Source organism: Phyllostomus hastatus, unplaced genomic scaffold (genome assembly GCF_019186645.2).
Source record: "Phyllostomus hastatus isolate PE091 unplaced genomic scaffold, TTU_PhHast_1.1 phas_scaffold_46, whole genome shotgun sequence".
Classification (NCBI taxonomy): Eukaryota; Metazoa; Chordata; class Mammalia; order Chiroptera; family Phyllostomidae; genus Phyllostomus; species Phyllostomus hastatus.
The window spans coordinates 16,698,598-16,720,590 of NW_025334032.1; positions in this window are offsets into that span (position 1 = coordinate 16,698,598).

Below are 21,993 nucleotides of genomic sequence, written 5' to 3' on the forward strand. Positions count from 1 at the left end.
ATTACAGTGATGCGTCTACAAGCCAAGGAGCCCCACAGGTTGCCAGCCACCAGCAGACACTGGGAGGACTCTACCCAAATGGTGTGGGGAATCTCAGAATTGTGTCAATTGGTGTACCTCCCTCTCCCTTTACTCCTTGCCTTTCCCCCATGTTTAAGCCAAAATAAAAGAAACCTCCAGTGCCACCAGGCATTTTGTCACACCTAAACCAGAGGAAAAAAATGTCAAAATCCTGGCTTATGAACTTCATACCAAACCAAAGCAAAAAATACCTATTTTAGGCAAAAGATGAGAACAATTGGAAGGATTTAGAGGTTCTTGCCTCACCCCAGCCCTTGCCCCAACCCACAGCTAGGTTGTGGTCCAGCCCCACACACTTCATACCAGAGAACATTTGATTGGCACAGATCTCCTAAGCATTTAGTAATTTTCCACATGGTAATGTTACAGGCACACAGAATAATTTCCCATGGTGCCTAGGGAGGCAGCCTGACTTGGCTTGTTTGGCTAAGATGAGATATAATAAACACAATGATACTGCTATTTATCAAACTATACTTTTGTCTACTTTCAGGTAACATTCTTGAATTGTTTGATGAAGGATCCAAGAACTGAAATGATGGGGAAGAGATAAGAAATTTTACTTAAAATCTAATTTTTTTTTTTAGGTTCTTCTAAGTATGTTTATTTTTTATGATTTCACATATTTCAAACATAAAAATGTAGCGAATGTCAAACACAGTATAACCACCACCAACTTTATCACATCTTTTTTTTTTTTGGAGGAATATGAGGTAATGTGCTTTTTTTTAAAATTTATTGATTATGCTATTACATTTGTCCCTTTTCCCCCCTTCCCTCCCCTCCACCCTGTACCCCCCTCTCCCACCCACGTTCCCCCCCCTTTAGTTCACTTCCATGTGCAATTCTTATGAGTTCTTTAGCTTCTACCTTTCCCGTACTATTCTTGCCCTCCCCCTATCTATTTTCAACCTACATTCTATGCTACTTATTCTCTATACCTTTCCCCCCCTCCCCTCCTCCCACCCCCCCCTGTTGCTAGCCCTCCATGTGCCCTCCATTTCTGTGGTTCTGTTCCTGTTCTAGTTGTTTACTTAGTTTCTTTTGGTTTTGCTTTAGGTGTAATTGTTAATAATTGTGAGTTTGCTGTCCTTTTACTATACATGTCTTTTTCTTTATCTTCTTTTCTTAGATAAGTCCCTTTAGCATTTCATAAAATAAAGGCTTGGTGATGATGAACTCCTTTAATTTGACCTTATCTGAAAAGCACTTTATCTTCCCTTCCATTCTAAATGACAGCTTTGCTGGATAGAGCAATCTGGGATGTAGGTCCTTGTCTTTCATGACTTGGAATATTTCTTTCCAGCCCCTTCTTGCCTGTAAGGTCTCTTTGGAGAAATCAGCTGACAGTCTGATGGGAACTCCTTTGTAGGTTACTGTCCCCTTATCTCTTGCTGCTTCTAGGGATTCTCTCCTTCATTTTTTACCTTGGCTAATGTAATTATGATGTGCCTTGGTGTGTTTCTTCTTGGGTCCAACTTCTTTGGGGCTCTCTGAGCTTCTTGGATTTCTTGGAAGACTGTTTCCTTTGCCAGATTGGGGAAGTTCTCCTTTATTATTTGTTCAAATAACTTTTCCACTTGTTGCTCCTCCCCTTCTGGTACCCCCTATAATTCGAATGTTGGAACGGTTAAAGGTGTCCTGGATGTTCCCAAGGCTCTCCTCGATTTTTTTAATTCTTATTTCATCATGCTTTCCTGCTTGGTTGGTTCTATCTTCCTTCTGGTCCACTGTATTGTTTTGAGACTCAGATTCCTTCCTTTCTCTATTGGCTCTCCTCCGCATATCTTCCTGCATCTCTTTTATGGTAACCTGCATCCTTTCATCTAAATTGTGCCCAAAATCAACCAATTCCGTGAGCTTTCTAATCACCAGCGTTTTGAACTGTGCATCTGATAGATTGGCTATTTCTTGGTCGCTCAAAAGGATGAGTCCTGGGGGGACTGATCTGCTCTGTTGCACACATGTCTTATGTCTTTCCCTGTCTCTCCTTCCCCCCGACTGGTCGCTCTTGCTAAGGTGGGGGGCGGAACCTTAGGTGTTCACCGGGGCTGGGCGCCCCAGTCGCTAGATTGTGACGTTATATGTGGGGGCAGGGGCGGGAGGGAATCAATGGCGGCAGTTCAATTCTCCTGGGCCCAGACCTTTCCCCGGGCTCCTGGGCTGCGAGCTCTGCCCTGGTCCACAATCGATGCCCCACTGGGTCCAGCAGCCGCAGCTTGCGTACTCAGGATCCACCGCTGCATTCCTGCGCCCCGATGGCTGTCGCGCCGATTCCGCGCCAAATTTCCCCCGACCTCCGTGCGCTGCCGACCCGCGCCAGCTCCGCGCCCGCTCGGCTCGTTGTCTCCTACCAGTCTGGATGTACGGGTCTACTTCAACTTCTTGGCTGTCCAACTTCCATTCAGATGAATCCCCTGTCGGTTCTGGGTGTTATGCTGACTGTATTTTATTGTTGTTCTAATCTTGGTTGTGCGAGGAGGTACGGTGCGTCCACCTATTCCTCCATCTTGCCGGAAGTCCTTTAAAATCTAATTTTCATCTCAGGTCCAAGTGCAAAACTATAGCTCCAGCAATACCATGTTTCAAGTCCAAGCACTCTATGATAAGAGTGCCTGAGGTTCACCTTCTGTTTCATAGCATGTTTGAAGCATTTTGTCAGAAACATTCATTATCTAAGGTGGAATGATGACAGCTCAATTATGTCATTAGTCTCACAATGAAGAACGGAAATAATGATTCGTAGGAAAAGACAGATAAATTTATTTGTTCCAAATTACAGATTCTCCATGGTGGATCAAGAGCTTATTAGGGTATTCTTATTTGAAGACAAGGTAATTCAAGATAATGGTAGTGCCATTTCAACTAATCATTGTCATGATTGTGGATTCTCAGAAGCCTCCTGGCTGGTGGCACCAGACAGAAACAACTACTTCTTTAGTGTGAGTGCTTTGTGTGTTGTGTCTTGCGTGTATGGTAGATGACTGGCGTTTATGTGTGTGTGTCTTGTATGTTGTGTGTATCTCGTGTGTTGTGTGTGTCTTGTGTATGTGGTGTACTCTGCTTATCTTATGTGTTGCATGTGTATTGTGTATTTGTGTATGTGGTTTGTCTTGTGTGTTGTATATTTGTATGCTGTGTTTGTGTGTGTCTGTGTATACTGTGTCTTGTATGTTTGGTGTGTGTAGCAAGTCAGTATACGTATTATATGTTGTGTGCTGTATACATCTTGATAGTGCATTGTATGTGTTGTGTGTGGATGTGTGTGCACATGCTATCTTCCAGGTTAGGTTACCCAGGTGCTAGAAAGCTTGGTCGAGAATCATTTGCACACACATGTCAAGTGCCCACTGACTCCTGCCCTTCTACACTATGGGGGTGTTATTTAATTTGTCCATTGTTGGGCAAAAAAGGCAGAAACTTAGGATTTTTAATCATCATAAAATTAGTGTTTGTTGTAGCAAATGAGGCAGTAAGTGCGTCTGAGCAGCAGTGCAGATGGGAGCAGGGATGTCAGTGGGAGCACAGACGTGTTCCTTTGCTGGAGCAGGCGCTCTGGAGGCAAATGCTGCTGACTTTTTGGCAGAAAGAGACATGGGGCGGACAAGTCAAAAACTAATGAAATCATGTATGTGTAGAGGTGGGTGAGAATGAAGTGAATGGGGTAAGGGAATATATCTTTAAATTTTTTAAATTATAGTTAATGATTATATGCCCAAAATAAAATTAAATAATCAAGGATTACAGGTAAAACACTACACTGAATACAAACAAAAGCAGTAAACCTTACTGTGTTTCAAATGACTCCACAGTGAAGAAAGAGATAGAACCAACCTAAGTAACTTCAAAGTCTTAGTTTGAGGGGCAGGGGCAGGAGCTGCAAGCCAACCTTGAAGTCTTAGTAGGTTTGTTTCTCATGGTGCAGTGGGTGTGGATGGTCTGACACTCCTCTGGGTATGTTGCAGGACTGAATAAATGATCAAGCATACTGATTTTATTAGAAGCCAGTGTCCTCAGTGTTAGAAAGAGAGATAAAGTTCTGGGATGGGAGAAGGCAAGGAAGGACCCTGTATCATAGTTCATGGGAATCACTATGAACCCTTAGAATAAGAATCAGAAGTAGTATTTTCTAATGAAAGGGCCTAGAAGCAATGGCACCCCCAAAACAACAAATATACTTCATATGAAGATCTTGATTTCTAAGTTCTGTTCCATACTGAAAGGAACCGCAGCTTGTTGGAGAAATGGCAGATTCCAGAGAAGGGACAGCAAAAGTACAAGACAAGGCTGGAATGTCTTGGCCCAGAAAGTAAAGGAAGTGCTAAAAAAAAAAAAAAAAGATATACCCAAAGGATATAAAAGTCAGCCTAAAGAGACTTTCTACTGGCAAAAGCTGGGACAATTAACTATGTAAAAATGAATAATAACAGTAATGGATTATAAAGCATTGAATAAAATAAGAATCCATGAGTTTGCCTTGAGAGAAAGTTCAGGAAGAGAAAGAAAAAAGGAAAGAAATGAAAGAAGAAAGAGGAAGGGAAGAAGGGAGGGAGGAAGAAAGGAGGAAAGGAAGGGAGGAAGAATTACTTACAGTAAAATGGCAACAAAATGCATTTAGAACTGATGAAATTAGAAAATCACCAGGTTGCAAACACCATGTGGATATTTAACCCAGGCAAGGGTCATCAATAGATGCTAAAATTATTCAGGAAATTGTGATGAGGAACAATACATTTACATGGTTTCAAAGTAATCCTTTCCACATACACAAATTATTCACTAATCATGAAGGGAAAAAATAGTAACTCTGCAGAGCTAATAACTGGCAGATGTCATCTTAACCAAGTCATCGGAGTTAAGATTACTAGTAAAGAGTAGTATATCAACATCACTGATGTCTCTTGAGAACAACATACTGAGAAAAAAACATCATTTCTGGGATATTTCAGCCCCCAAAATACAACCTGAATCTAATCATGAGGAAACATCAGACAAATCAAAATCAAAGAACATTCCACAAAATAAGTTGTCTGTATTCATAAAAAATAACAATGTCATAGGGACAAAGCAAAGCTGGAGGACATTCTAGATTAACAGTGACTAAAACAAACATACAGCAAAACAACCACAAACAAAATGAAACCCAACAATTAACATTGCATAATCCTGGGTTGGGCCCTTTTCAAAATGGCTATAAAGAACATTATTGGGTCAGCGATCTTTATATGTCCTTTGATATTCTTTTTGTTTTTAAATTAGTTTATTGTTGTTTAATTACAGTTGTCTGCATTTTTGCCCCACCACTCCCCCTGATATTCTCTATAGCAATGTGGACTACATATTTGGTAATAGTTTTATGTCAATGTTAAACTTCCTGACTTTGATAATTGTGCTGGGGTTACATAAAAGAAAGTCTGAATTCAGGGATGTTATATCTGCAACTCACTTCTCCAGTGGTCCAGTAGAAAGATAGATAGGTAGATAGTCAGACAGACATAAAGTATAATATAAAAATCTTTGGGCCCTGCCTGGTATGGCTCAGTAGATTGAGTGCCAGCCTGTGAACCAAAAGGTTGCTGGTTCAATTCTCAGTCACGGCACATGCCTGGGTTGCAGGCCAGGTCCCCAGTTGGGCCGTGAGTGAGGCAACCAGTTGATGTATCTGTCCATCTCTTTCTCCTTTTCTCTAAACATAAATGAGTTCCAGCCAAGATGGAGGCGTAGGTAGGACCCTTCGCTTCCTCACACAACCAAAAGTAAGATAACAACCAATCTAAAAATAATAAAAAACCAGAAATGCCAGAAAATCAACCTGCATGGAACTCCAACAAACAAGGAGTTAAAGAAACATTCACCCCTGGCTGGCGTAGCTCAGTGGATTGAGCTCGGGCTGGGAACCAGTGTCCCAGGTTAGATTCCCAGCCAGGGTACATTCCTGGGTTGCAGGCCATAACCCCCAGCAACCGCACATTGATGTTTCTCTCTCTCTCTCTCTCTCTCTCTCTCCCCCCTCCCTCCCTAAAAAATAAATAAATAAATAAAAAATCTTAAAAAAAAAGAAAGAAACATTCGCCAGACCAGTAGGAGAGATGGAGATGGGCAACTGGGTGGGTGGAGAGGATCCCAAGGAAAGGCGGAGGATGGAGAGGGGAAGGCAGTGGATCACGTGAGCAAAGTGGGGCTGGCTTAGAAGACCTGTAGCACCAGAGGTGGGGCTGGCTGACTGGAAACTAAACACTCAAGCTAGCTGTAAACCAGCCCGGGGGTTGTCATGGTGGGAGAAACTCTCAGTCTTACATGACGGAGTTTGTTCGAAAGTGGCACTAGAGCCCAGCAATCGAGCCTTATTGTTCCCTCTTTGACCCTCCCCCACAGACAGCGCCACAACTGCAGTGAAGAGAGTTGCACCACCCTGGAGAAAACCTAAGGCCCCACCCCCCTACAATGTAACGGATGCACTGAGACAAAGAAATATGGCCCAAATGAAAAACAGATCAAAACTCCAGAAAAAGAGCTAAGTGACAAGGAGATAGCCAACACATCTGATGCAGAGTTTAAAACACTGGTAATCAAGATGCTCACAGCACTGATTGAGCTCAGCCACAAAACTAAGGAACAAATGAAGGCTACCCAAAGTAAAATAAAGCAAAATATACAGGGAACCAACAGTGAAGGGAAGGAAACTAGGACTCAAATTAACAATCTGGAACAAAAGGAAGAAATAAATATCCAACAGGAATGGAATGAAGAAATTAGAATTAAAAAAAAAATGAGGAGAAGGTTAGGAACTTCCAGGACAACTTTAAACATTCCAATATCCAAATTATAGGGGTGCCAGAAGGAGAACAAGAGCAAGAAGTTGAAAAACTTATTTGAACAAATAATGAAGGAAAAATTCCCCAATCTGGCAAAGAAAATAGACTTCCAGGAAGCCCAGAGAATTCCAAAGAAATTGGACCCAAAGACAAACACACCAAGGCACATCATAATTACATTATCCGAGATTAAAGATAAGGAGAGAATCGTAAAAGCAGCAAGAGAAAAGGAGACATTTACCTACAGGAAATGTAGGTAAATGTACTTACCTGATGAGAGTTCCTGTCAGACTCTCAGCTGATTTCTCAAAAGAGACCTTGCAGGCAAGAAGGGGCTGGGAAGAAGTGTTCCAAGTCATGAAAGGCAAGGACCTACATCCAAGATTACTCTCCAGCAAAGCTATCATTTAGAATAGAAGGGCAGATAAAGTGCTTCCCAGATAAGGACGAGTTAAAGGAGTTCATCATCACCAAGCCCTTATTTTATGAAATGTTAAAGGGTCTTATTTAAGAAAAAGAAGAAGATCCAAAACTATAAACAGTAAAATGACAAACTCACAACTATCAACAACTGAACCTAAAAAAAACCCTGAAAACAAAAACTAAGCAAACAACTAGAACAGGAACAGAATCAGAAAAATGGAGATCACATGGAAGGTTTTCAGTGGGGAGGGAGAGGGGAAGAATTAGAGGGGAAAGGTACAGGGAATAAGAAGCATAATTGGTAGGCATAAAATAGATGGGGAGAGGTTAAGAATGGTATAAAAACAGAGATGTCAAAAAACTTCTATGTACAACCCATGGACATGAACTAAGGTTGGGGAAAGCTGGAGGGTTGCGGGGTGCAGGGCAGGGGGCATAAAGGGGGAAATTTGGGAAAACTGTCCTAGCACAATCAATAAAATATACTTAGTAAGTAAGTAAATAAATAAATAAAATCTTAAAAATAAAACCTCTGGGACACCAACCACAGGGACAATGAAAGAGTTCATTACTCTTGAAAGAGAACACTTCGAGAACTTTAATTAGGAAAAATCAAACTTGAAGGCCATATTTCATTCAATCCACAAACTATAATAGGCTATATATTAAGTCTATCTAACTCTATATGTTTCTATATACCTAATTCCCTATATCTATCTGTCCGTCCACCCATCCATCCATCCATCTATCCATCTATCTGTACATTCATCCTTCTGCTTCACGGCAGAACAGGATCTCTAGAGCAAGATGGAGTTTTGGTTATAAAATATGTAGGAAGTTATATTTTAGGGTCACAACGGCAAATTCGGCCCTGCAATATACCACACAGAAGCAAGCTTTTTAAAAGGACCTGCCAGGAGCCATATTTATTTCAGGGCCACTGGGCACTTTTCCTTTTCCATCTCCAAAACAATACCTTTGGCTAATCCAGTGACCTGCTTTGAACTGACTACAACCAAAGGTCTAAGTTTCCAAAATTTAAATAATAGCTAAGGTGGGCTTCACTCTGACCATGAAGTAGTTTGAGAATGCCTCTGGCTAAAAGTATCTCCATAAGTGCATGAATCCTACATTTCTATTAGCTGTATTTCTCTTAGCTCTCTCTTTTATATCAAAAAAACATTAGATATCTCATTAAAAAGTGATTATTGGACTTAGATTTATTTCTAACTTTTAAGGACTTCGACCTGTGATTTGTCCCTTTTGTCTCCTGTGGCTTGGAGTCCTTCCTTTCTCCTACCTTTTCCCCTAGAGATGTAAGCATGCTCAGGTCTCTGCCATCCTGAAATGTCAACTCCCCCAACCCCCTCACCCTATGTGATTCCACCCACCTCCTTTTGGATTTAATATTAATGAGAGTTGCCTAAACTGATAGCCTCTGTTTACCTTTCATTTGCTCATCAACCTTGCTATAAGGCTTTGGTCCCCACCATTCTACAATCCCATTCTCGTAAGTTGCCACTTAGTACTAAGAGAGTTTGATTGGACACTTTTCCCGTTCTTATCCCACTTGATTTTTTAGAAGCTTGGGCTATTGTTGAGCACACCATCCTTCTCGAAATCTTTCTTCCCCAGTTTCAAATCCACTTAGCTCTCAGTTTTCATCCAACACATCTACACAAAGCTTGCTAGTCTTCTTATCAAGCTCCTCTCTCTCTGGCCATCCTTTAAATGACAACTTTTCCTATTTTTTTTCTACACAACCCCCCAAGATAAAAATCATTTGTTCCCATCATCCCCTAGAATCTGAATACATCTAAATCTATTTTTTCAATATTCCAGACTAAAATATGCATTTATTTACTGCCAGCCAGATATTTTCATGTGTATTTATTATGAGTTGAATTATTGAACCTAAAAGAGGTTAAAGTCCTAACCTCCCTGGTAATTTGTGAATGTGACCTTATTTGGAAATAGTCTTTGAAGATGACCAAGTTAAGATGAGATCATTAGGGTGGGCCATACTCCAATATGACTGTGGCCTTATAAAAGGGGGAAATTTGGACACATAATCAGGTACACATACACCAGGAGAACACCATGTGAAGACGAAGGCAGAAGTTTACAAGCCAGGGAGAAAATCCTGGAACAGATCCTTCCCTCACAGACTTCACACAATACCATCCCTGCCAACATTTTCATCTCAGACTCCTGGTCTCCAGAACTGTGACATAGTAAGTTTCTGTGTTTTAAGCTCCCCGTTTGTAGTATTTGTTATGGTGGCCCCAGGAAACCAACACAGGTGGTAATAGCTAAATCTTACATAGTGCTTCCCATGGGCCAAGCACCTTTTAAAGATGTTCTATGCATTGACTAATTTAATTCTTAAACAGTATTAGGCAGATATTCTTTCCCCATTTCACAGCCAGGAAGATTGAGGTATGAGCCCAGGCAATGTGGCTTTCAGATCCTGAGCCATGGCCTTTCTGCTGTCCTTTCTCCCACTAGACCAACCTGTCTAGGCAGCTCTGAGGACCTCTTCTTCTCTTGTCCCCTCCCTACCCTTCCCTGGGTGAAGAGAAGGTGAATCAGGCCAATGCATCCCTCAGGTGTCACAGGAAGGGGGTCTGGACTCTGTTGTCATTAGAATATCTTAATCTGCTACGCTTATAGCCAGACTGTGCTTTAGCAGGAACTCTGCCAACAGTGTGCAAGTGAGATAGCAGCATTCAAATGAAAGAGATAGTTAAAAGCCAAGAAGAGGAAGTGAAAGTTTGCATGAAGGCAGCATTAGTGGGGGAGGTGCCAGGGGGCAGTTATATTCCAGACACACTCCAGAGTTATAACCACTTTTTGTGTGGCTCTTGGGGTGTGAGGAAGGCAGAGGAGTCAAGGACCACTCACATCCTCCAGCTTTGAGAGCTGGGTGGCTGGGGTTCCCACTAGCCAGGATAGGGAATACGGGAGAATGACTGGTTTTGAGGATAAAAGATGAAAACGGTTACCCAAGCACAGCCTTCTGGAAAGCAGATGAATATTCAGACCTGCAGCTCAGGAAGGGGTTTGGGGCTGGAAAACAGAATTCAGGATCCCAAGTAGATGATGGTGTTCACAGATGTGGGATAAAGGGAATCCTGGGAAGATTTCCCTTGGACTTGTTATCCCTTCTCCCACCTTTTCCCACCTAGCTTGTGGGAGTGAACATTTACTTTAGGGAAGGAAAAGGTTGACCTACTACCTCAACTTAGACAGGATCCCTTTGGCTAGTTGGAGGCGGCCTTGGGAAGTGGACAGTTTACAAGGCGGGGCAGTGTCTTGAGCACCCACAGACGACATTTGGTGGCTGGCAACTGCAGGACTCTTCTTAAAGTTTCGAAAGGGTGGGGAAGGGAGCTCCTCACCCAAATGGACACAGTGGTAGACATTCCTTTCTTATGAGTATAGATACAAATATACAAAGTTATATTAGTACACTGTACCTGGCTATATGTTAAAAATATACACTGTGGTAAAGTAGGGTTTATTCTAAGAATATGGGGAAGCTTTATCATTAAGAGATCCACCAACACAAATCATTGCATCCAACATACCAAAGAAGAAAAGTCATGTGATTTTATCACTATAGGCCAAAATGCACCTGATAAAATTCAGCAGATTACCTAATCACAAACTTGATGTAAATTGAAATAGAAGAGAACTTACATAACATAATAAAAGTATTTTCTAGGAATTGGCAATAAATATGATCCTAAATGATGAAATACTGAAGCATTAAAGGCAGAAACAATTTAGAAATGCCCAATATGTAATACTGCTTCAGACATTTCAAAGCAATTAAGCAAAAGAATTATGTATATAAATATTGCCAAAGAAAAGCCAAACAAGCACTAGTTTTATTTTTTCAAATGGCTAAGATGTGCCCCAGCTGGTGTGGCTCAGTAGATTGAGTGCTGGCCTGTGAAACAAAGAGTTGCCAGTTGAATTCCTGGTCAGGGCACATGCCTGGGTTTCAGACCAGGTCCCTGGGAGGGGGCGAGAGGCAACCACCCATTGATGTTTATCTCTCTTTCTCCCTCCCTTTCCCTCTCTCTAAAAATAAATAAATGAAATATTTAAAAAATGGCTAAGATGTAATTTGATTTTTTACAGCTTTATTGAGGTATAATTTGTATTGAGGTATAATAGGTATAGAAAAACTACACACATTTTATTACTGAACTTCTGGCCAAGATGGAGGCGTAAGTAGGCACACTGTGCGTCTTCACACAACCAAAAGAAGGACAACGATAATTTAAAAATAAAAAACAACCAGAACTGACAGAAAACTGAACTATATAGAAGTCCAACAACCAAGGAGTTTGAAAGAAGAAACATTCACCCAGACCGGTACGAGACGGTCAGCCGGGCAGAGAGGACTCGTGGCAAGAGGACCAGGGAGGGCAAGGTGGCAGCTGGTGGGCCCAGCGAGGCAGCGGATTGCGGACTGGGCGGTTCCACATTCTCATGCAGATAAACTGGGAGGAACAAGTGGGAAGCAGGACCGTCTGCACAACCCAAGGCCTCAGAGCGGGGAAATAAAGCCTCAAACCTCTGACTGAAAACACCTGTAGGGGTTGAGGCAGCAGCAGGAGAAACTCCCAGCCTCACAGGAGAGTTTGTTGGAGAGACCCACAGAGTCCTAGAATGTACACAAACCCACCCACACAAGAATCAACACCAGAGGGCCAAATTTGCTTGAGGGTAGCAGGGGAAGTGACTAAAATATGGTAGAGAGCGGAGCAAGCAGCAATGTGCCCTCTCAGACCCCTCCTGCACATATAGTGTCACAACCCAGCAACGTGGGTTGCCCTGCTCTGGTGAACACCTCAGGCTCCTCCCCTCACTATGTAATGGGCACATAACAGGCGTGTCAAGACAAAAAAAAAAAAATGGCCCAAATGAAAGAACAGATCAAAGCTCCAGAAAAAATACAACTAAGCGATGAAGAGATAGCCAACTTATCAGATGCATAGTTCAAAACACTGGTAATCAGGGTGCTCACAGAATTGGTTCAATTTGGTAGCAAATTAGATGAAAAAATGAAGGCCATGCTAAGTGAAATAAAGGAAAATGTGAAATAAAGGAGGGAACCAACAGTGATGGGAAGGAAACTGGGACTCAAATCAATGGAGTGAACCAGAAGGAAGAAAGAAACATCCAAACAGAAAAGAATGAAGAAACAAGAATTTAAAAAATGAGGGGAGGCTTAGGAACCTCCAGGACATCTTTAAACATTCCAACATCCAAATTATAGGAGTACCAGAAGAGGAAGAGGAAGAGCAACAAGTGGAAAACTTATTTGAACAAATAATAAAGGAGAACTTCCCCATTCTGGCAAAGGAAATAGACTTCCAGGAAGTCCAGGAAACTCAGAGAGTCCCAAAGAAGTTGGACCCAAGGAGGAACACACCAAGGCACATCATAATTACATTAGCCAAGGTGAAAATGAAGGAGAGAATCCTAGAAGCAGCAAGAGAAAAGGAGACAGTTTCCTACAGTCCAGGAGTTCCCATAAGGTTATTAGCTGATTTCTCAAAAGAAACCTTGCAGGCAAGAAGGGGCTGGAAAGAAGTATTCCAAGTCATGAAAGGCAAGGACCTATATCCCAGATTGCTCTATCCAGTAAAGCTTTTATTTAGAATGGAAGGGCAGATAAAGTGTTTCTCAGATAAGGCCAAGTTGAAGGAGTTCATCATCACCAAGCCCTTATTATATGAAATGTTCAAGGGACTTATCTAAGAAAAAGAAGATAAAAAATGAACAGTAAAATGACAGCAAACTCACAATTATTAACAACCACACATAAAACAAAAACAAAAACAAACTAAGCAAACAACTAGAACAGGAACAGAACCACAGAAATGGAGAACACATAGAGGATTATCAACAGGGGGGTGGGAGGGGGGAGAGGGGGAAAGGTACAGTGAATGAGAAGCATAAATGGTAGGTAGAAAATAGAAAGGGGGAGAGTAAGAATAGTATAGGAAATGGAGAAGCCAAAGAACTTATATGTACGACCCATGGACATGAACTAAAGGTGGGGGGAATGTGGGTGGAAGAGGGTGTGCAGGGTGGAAGGGAGTGAATGGGGGAAAATGGGACAACTGTAATAGCATAATCAATAAAATATATTAAAAAGAGAAAAACTACACATAATTAATGTATACAATTTGGTATTATACACTTATGTTAGTATCACCACAATCAAAGTAATAAACACATCTGTCATCTTAAAACGTTTCCTTGTGTTTCTTTGTGTGTGGGGTTTTTTTGTGTGTGTGTGGTAATAACACTGAACATGAGAACTACTTTCTCAATACAATTTTTTTTAAAGATTTTATTTATTTTTAGGGAGAGGAAGGGAGGGAGAAAGGGAGAGAAACTTCAATATGTGGTTGCCTCTCACTTGCCCCCCACTTGCCCCCTCCCAGGGACCTGGCCTGAAACCCAGGCATGTGCCCTGACCGGGAGTTGAACTGGCAACCCTTTGTTTTGCAGGCCAGCACTCAATCCTCTGAGCCACACCAGCCAGGGTTCTGAACACACTGCATAATACCTTATTGATAACTGTAGGCACTATGTTGTACAGCAGATTTAAGAAGTGGTTTTGTATAACTGTAATTGTATACCTATTGACTAACGACTCCCCATTATCCTCCTCTTCCTATCCCCTGGTAATTCTGTTGTCTATTTCTGTATATTTGACTATTTCAGATGCCTCATATAAGAGAAACATGCAGTATTTGTCCTTCGGTGAGTGGCTTATTTCACTCAGCATAACACCTCCAGGTCCATCCATACTGTCTCAATGGTAGGATTTCCTTCTTTTGTAAGGCTGAATAATATCTCTTTGTATCTATATACCACATTTTTTAATCCATTCATTTGTTGATGGACATTTGGGTTGATTTCATATCCTGGCTTTTGTGAATAATGCTTAAATGAATATGGAGTGCAGATATCTTTTGGAAATGAATTTCCTTTCCTTTGGATAAATACCTAGAAGTAGGATTGCTGGATCATAAGGCAGTTCCAATTTTTTGTAGGCCCTCCATACTGTTTTTTATAGCGCCTGCTTCAACTTATGTTCCTATCAACCATGTACAAGGGTTCCAACTTGTCGATTTATCCACATCCTTGCCAACACTTCTTTTTTTTGATAGTCATCCTAATGGTGTGAGGTGATATCTCATTGGGGTGTTGAGTTGCACTTCCCTGATGATTAGTGAAAAAAGTTTAGCATTTTTTCATGTACCTGTGGCCATTTCTATGTCTTTTTTGGAGAAATGTCTACTTAGATCCTTTGTCCATTTTTGTTCATTGTTGTTTTTGCTATTGCGTTGTAGGAGTTTCTTACATGTTTTGGAAATTAACCCCTTATCAGATACATGGTTTGAAAACATTTCCTTGCATCCTGCAGATTGCCTTTCACTTACCACCCCCTCGCCTGACATGTTATCTGATCTTTTCACTTTGATCAAATCTGTCAAGCGCTAGTGACTGTTCTTGCTTTTTTAAATTGCATATCTTTATTCATTATGCTGATTAATTAACTGAGTTGTGTTATCTCTTTAACGATGCCTAAGGATTTTGGCAGAAACGCATTCTGTCACATTCCATACATGAAGTGAGTTTCAGAGAAAGTTCTCCATTCTTTAAAAAATATAGAAATTAAAAGCAGGGCAGGAGCAGCATAGCGGACGACTTCTTATACGACAACATAGGTAACTTCAGCATGTCTGATAGTTCGATTTCAACTGCATTTTAAATTCTCTTTTAGCGTGTTTTAACTTCAGTTCCATGAGTTGTCTCTCTCAAGGTGAAATGAATGACTCTCTTTCCAGTTTTAAAAATAGCCACTAATACTTTAAATATCACCATTTCAACTTTAAAAATCCACACACGGTCAAGGAGCTAACTTAATCAAATTTGGTTTCCAAGATTGATAGCTAAAGTAATTTGAATAAAATTATGATATTAAAGGCAACCTAGACTGTGGTGGGCACTGGGGTAAATCAGAGAATGCGGTTTCCCTAAGGCTTTCTGGGTAGCTTTGTTAATTATGAGAGTGACGCACGCCCCAGCTGGTGGGTCTTGTCCTTGACTCTGTACTCCTGGAGGCAAAGTTACTCTTTGCTCCTCCAGGACCTGCCTGCCTATGTAGTGCTAATTTTCCTGTCATCCTCTCTCATGCCAGTTTTCAGTATCTTTATAAAAGAGATATCTTTTATAACTTGGCTGTATATATTTTTTATCAGACAGATGAGCCCTTATGCATTTGGGGAGAAACAAGGAAATCTTAGTCTCTTTTTAAGATTTAAATATTTGTGATATGCACACTATCTCTGTCACTTCCTTTTCAACAGCAAATACCAACAAGGTGCATGGTAGGACACTCTGTCTACAGGTAGCTAAGAAGGGAAGGATTTGTTTTCACCTTCTTTGAGGACCTACAGGCATAAACTAGCCTTTGCTTATCACAGTTTCCTGTACTTTCCACCAGAATTACCTTCCCACCTCTGTTCCTAACCCTTCCCACACAAACATTTTTTAAAATGAGTGTGCCAGAATTTAAATGCTGTCTTCCTTTTGGAGATGAAGAAGATGGGAAGGTGGCACCCTAAAATATGCTTGGGGGGATACAGATGATTTTAAGCAGGTTATTTTTAAGAAACAAAAGACTCCGAAAGAAACTTTGACCTTCGCCCTAATTGCCTAAAAGGATTCAGACAGAGGACCTACTCCAGGGAGGGAACAATCGCCATGGATAACTATAGTTCACTATGAGCTAGTGTGGTGGACAGGGAGGACCCTAGCAAGGCCCATTTGATCAAAGTCCTTGCTGTGTCCCATTGTTTCAAGGTGGCCTAGCAAACATTTATTTACAAGCCATTTGCTTTTCCATCCCCATGTGAATTGTCTCCTTGACCTTTGAAGTGCCCCACCCCCCACTTTCTCCTTAGCTCAAGCAAAGTGGCAGGCGAACCTCAACTGCCCAATCTCTCCTTGCGTCTCATATTTTTATGGAACCCCCCTCTCCCACCATGTGTATACGTAATAAATTTGGTCATTTTCTCCTGTTATTCTGCCTTGTGTTTATTTGATTATTAGTCCAACTAGAAAAATTTAGAAGGTAGGAGGAAATTTGTTTTTTTCCTTCCCCACAGGGGGTAATTCCAAATACAGAAAAAGTCCTACACTCGAAGATATAATTAGCTTCATTATTTATGCAGCAAGATGGGATTATTTGCCCTCCTTCCCTTGCTGCAGCAGAACACATACCTATTCCTCTACTAGGGATCCAGGTCATACCAAAAAGTATAATAAAATGGAGTCTTGAAAAAAATAGAGAAAAGCCACAAGGACTTGTGAGCACAATACACTGGTAAAATAATGGTTTTGTGGACACCTCAGCCTGATGGGAAATATGTTCTCCTTCCTTCTTAAGCAAGACCTTAAAGAACTTGAAGGAAAGAAGAGTGGGGACTGAATAGGAGAGGGCGAAACAGGAAAAAGGCCCCGTCTCCTCCTGTCTTGGGGCTCGGGCAGCAGGACACAGCCTGGACAGCCTGGACAGCCTGGACAACCTGGCCCGTCTGGCTGGATCATCCTACCAGCAGCTCCCTTGAGGCCTGTGGGGCTTTGTACCACCTACACCCAATGTCAGTGAGGGCCTTCTTTTCAGCCTGGTAGGATTTGGACTGGTGTTGCAACAAAGGGATTATTATTAGGGTAACGACAGAAAATAGGGGTTACCTAGAGAACAACAAAGCATTTGGGCTGGGTTTCCTTGAGTGATCTGTTGGAACCAGGCTTTCTTTCCTTCTCCCACTTGCATCCTGTCAGGGGACCACCATTTGCATGTATCACATTGTGTATGTGCACGCGTGTGAATGTGCACATCGCACCTAGATCTGTTTTCGTGTCTGTATTGAAAAACCCGAGTTCACGTGGATGCCTCCAAGTCCAGCCCAACACCATAGGGTTGTTTGACTTTCCTGTCCTGCTCTGAAATCCGAACTTGAACCACGTGGACCTGTGTCACGTCCCATTCACTGTGTGCCAGCGGGGGAGCCGTCAGCCTGGCTTTGTTTTTTTAACTCCTTATAGTGACAGAAAGATAAAATATTATGTCAGAATGAATGCTTTTCAGTTTGTCTTCAACAGAAGTTGTTTGGAACAAATAAAGTTTGTACAGTATTTGTTAAAACCTATTTCCTGCTTTATCCAGCAGGTGGTGATGGGGCGTGGGGAGTCTCTGGCGTGCTGGGTTCGGCCCTATTCACGGTACCCGTGACCGTGAAGCCTGGGCTTGGTGAGGCTTCCACTGCAAACCCTCTGTCTTGTTGCGTCAATGGCCCTCCTCTCAGCAGCTATTTCTAACAGGTGTAAAATAGGTGGAAATATGACAATGTTCTGAGTTATATCACTGAGTAATTCAGTTTCTCTTTTTACACATTAAAACAGAAATATCATATTTTGTTGTGTATAATGTGCATCCACGTTTTGTGCACATTATGCACAGGATTATTATGTCTATCATTTACCCATGGTGTGTAATCATTATACTCGTGTACAGTGTGCATCTTTATTTTTCCCTCAAAAATTTGGGCAAACGTGTACATATACACGGCAAATCATCCAACATGGGGACTCTAGGCTAATTGTGTGACCTGGGTCATACCTAGCACTCCTGCCCCTGGGTTACACTGTCCCTGTGACCTACTGACTCTTTCACTGGGCTGCCTCAATCATCTGCCTGCCCCCTCTCACTCCACATTCCGTCTTCTTTGCAGGGTGTGGGAGTGACTAAGGATTATTTTACAAGCATGAGCTCATTTAATCCTCACTGCGATCCTATGAGTGTGAGGTAGGCACTGTCATAGGTCCCACTGTACAGACATAGAAACGGAGGCACAGAGAGGGCTAAGTATTTTGCCCAGGTTGCACAGCACTAAGTAGGAGCAACATTTGAGCCCAGGGGATCTAGCCCCTGAGTGAAAGTCTTTCACCCTCTCTCCACAACACCCCTCACCACAGAACTAACCCCTTCCAGCTGTGCAGTGTCTGCACATCACACACACATTCATACATAGATATGGAGCTGGGGACTTGGTCTGTGTTCCTTTTAAAACACCCATGGGATTCTGCTACAGCCATGGTCCTCTCACCTGCAGAGGTGCCCTGGAGGTGCCTGCCTGTCAGGACTGGGAGACTGTCCTGCGTTTCTTCCTTTTCCATAATCTCCCATATCCTGTGGCATCAGAACACATTTAACCACTCCCCACCGATTACATTTAAGTTGCTTCCAAAGTTTTGTAACAACAAACAATATTGCAATGATCTTTGTCATTTTACATTTTGTATATGACAGTGAATATTTCTGCAGAAAATTCCCCCTGGAGGTGGATTGCAGTTGAAGGTTCCAGATGTTTTAATTGGTGATATATGATGACAAACTGGTCTTGAAACAATAAAACTTTGCAGCCCCCTCAACTGCCAGAGAGTGTCCATTTTCCACACCTGTCAATAGCACCTTAGCAAACTTCTAAACACGTATCTAACAATTTCTAATTGGATTTATTGAGTGGATATTGATTCACAAAACCGTACAAGTTTCAAGCATACACCTCAATAAAACACCATCTGTGTGCTGCATCGTGTGCCCATCGCCCCAAGCAAAGTCTCGTTCAGTCCCCACTTTTGTCCCCTTTACCCACTGCACCCACCCCACCCCTTTCCCCATGGCCATCACCACACTAATGTCTAACACGTGTATGCATGCACCGGGGACTAGGTAAAGAGTGCAGACCCACCCACACTTAGTTCCACTTTCCAGGTGTCTTATAATCGTTCCTACCTCTTACCTCCCCGGGTAGCAGGGTCCACAAAGTGGAGTCTCACACCTGATACTTCTCTACCAGAGGGGCAGTTCCGTGTCCTTCTGGGGCACAGCCTGCAAATGTTGGCAATTTTTACAGAACACACTTAAAATAGTTTTTTAGAATAGTTTTTACATGTACAAAATTGCAAAGATAGTACAGAGCTCCCAGACACACCGCTATCATTAACACCTTACAATAGTTTGGTACATCTGCCACAAGTAAGGGACCAATGTTGATACATGTTATAACAAAGGCCCACCCTTTATTCAGATTTCCTTAATTGTTAGCTAATGCCGTTTTCTATTCTGGGTACCATGTCACATCACTCACCGTGTCTCTCTAGGCTCTAGATGGGGTTTAACGGGCTGTCTTTGTCTTGACAACCTCAAGGACCCCATTTCCAGTTAGTGCATCTGCTGGAGCTTCTGTTAACCCGGTGAAGTCGTGACTCCCGTGTCACCTAAACCGCACTCTGAACAAACACTGAAAATGACTTTAGCAAGCATGCAGCCAGACCTACACAGGTGAATCTTAGGTAGTAAATATTTTCCCTACATCAGAACGAATTAAACTCCCTGGGTTTGCTTTTCTCCACAACACATCCCTCTGCCTCTCCCCCAGGAGCGCAGTCCCAGCTGCAGCAACTGATCCCTTCTGCCCCAAGACAATGAAGTTTTGTGTGTGGGGGGGCTGGTGGAGGGGAGTGGGAGGGGCATGGGGGGGTTGTGCTTTCTCCTTCCTTTGTTTTCTTCCTCCTTCCTGCAGCTGCTCTCGCCTGGAGCTTCAGGAGGTGATGGTCACACACCTCCCTGTCCCAGAAGCCCCCTGAAAGCAATCATTACACGCGAGGCTCACGAGCCCTGTCCGAGATCACACAGGCGCCCTCCATAGAGAGGCCGCCCTCCATAGAGAGAGAGAGGCCGCCTTCCATACAGAGGCCCCCCGGTCCTCATCAAATGCGGTGCAGGGGTTTTACACAAACGCTATACTTGGCAGATGTCACCTCAACAAACCGGTGTCTTGGTTCAAATTTAAATTCTATCTGAAAGGCTCTGAAGGGATTTCATATTTCTGGAAGGACAGTGTCCAAAGCAGGTGAGAACGACCTCTCTGTGTCAGCCAGGGCTCACCGGGAGTCGGAGCCACGCGGATCATCGTAACAAAAAATGAAGCACAGAATGAGCACCAGGTGGGAGCTGTCATCTGGTGCACATTCTGGTCAGGTTCTGGTCAGGTTCCTCTCCTGGCCTTTTCTTTTTTTCCTTATATTTTTGCTGAGAGAATTTGCTGCTGCTTGTGTGGCAAATGTTTATTTGCCTCACGATTTAAGATGAAAGTCTCCTTTGAGTGTGTCCGCGCAGCCTCTGCTCTGTTCACCTGTTCCCGAGTCTGTCATTACCTCTGTCCCTTAAGAGGACTTACCCTCTACGTGAGGAAAAGGCTACATCCATTTCCTGTTGTAAAACCTTGCCATTGTTACACCCGGATGCTCACAGGAGGTAGAGGCTGCTAATGGGTGTCACTGCTGGCATATACATTAACATTTTTGTTCTTTTTAATGTAACCTAATGGGCACACTTCAATAGCTGTCATTTTAATCCTGGGTCCCCTGCCTGTGGACAGAGGACCCCATCCTGCCTGGAATGAAAGGGGCCATGGTCCGTTGGAGGCTTGTCACTTCCCCCATCTTTCTCTTCTGGAGAGAATTTCAAAGCTACTGAAATAAGGAAATAATGTCATTTTTATGTATTGGGGACTTAATGTGCTATTTGATGTAGTGGTCCATGTTGGTTTGCTTGCGAAATTGGCTTAGGTTGTCTTGAATTACATGAGCTGCCAGAAGAGCAGTACCAGCAAATGACGGTAATGAAATTTTTCAGCTGAAAGGGAATGGGTCCGACTCACTGATGCATCTGAGTTGCAATTTTTGTAGTTGTTTCTAAAAACATTTTAATACAAATTCACTGGTGATAGCACTGTGGCAGTCACAAACGGTAAAACAGAAACATGTAAGTTGTCTTCCACCTACACTGGAATCTTGAAGTTCAGGGAGATGCCGTGGAGTGGGGTTGTAGGAAGGTGGGAGGGACTTAGATGAACCCAGCAGTCGTTCTGATCCAATCTTTCTTAGTTTGTTCTTAAAATGTTTTTATTCGAATGTATTTGTTTCAGATCATCCCCAAAAAAGTCCGTGATAAAATGCAAAAACTGGTGTCTTTCGTGCCGCTCCCCCATCCAGTGTCCTCCCCCGCCCCCTCCAGGCTGACCTCTCCTGAAGGTGGTGGGCCTCAGGAAGGGGAGAAATTTTTTTCCTTCTTCCAGATTCTTTGACTGGCCTATTAAATTGACATAAGACAGACTAACAGGAGAAAAAACAAATTTAATTTTGTACACACGAAATTCAAAGAAATATGAGGTTCAAAGAAGTGACTAAAGCGGGCAGCTTTTATACTTTTTAAACAAAAAAGTTATTTGGGAAGAACTGACAAAGGCACGTCGTGAGCGGACGCTGCGCCAGCTGTCCACAAACGGCTGCTGAAATCCGACCCCACCTTCCAGCGCTGTGACGGCGTCACGTGACGGCGGGCTGGACCCCAGCACCTCTCCTTCACGGTGGGCATGATGCTAGGTTGTGTCTAGGAGGGCACTGAGGACACACAGCAGGAGGACGGGGTCTCTTGGACGGGGTCTGTTGGGATGTGCTGTTTTGCAGTTTCTTGCCCCTAATGCACACTCATTGGTGGTGTGGG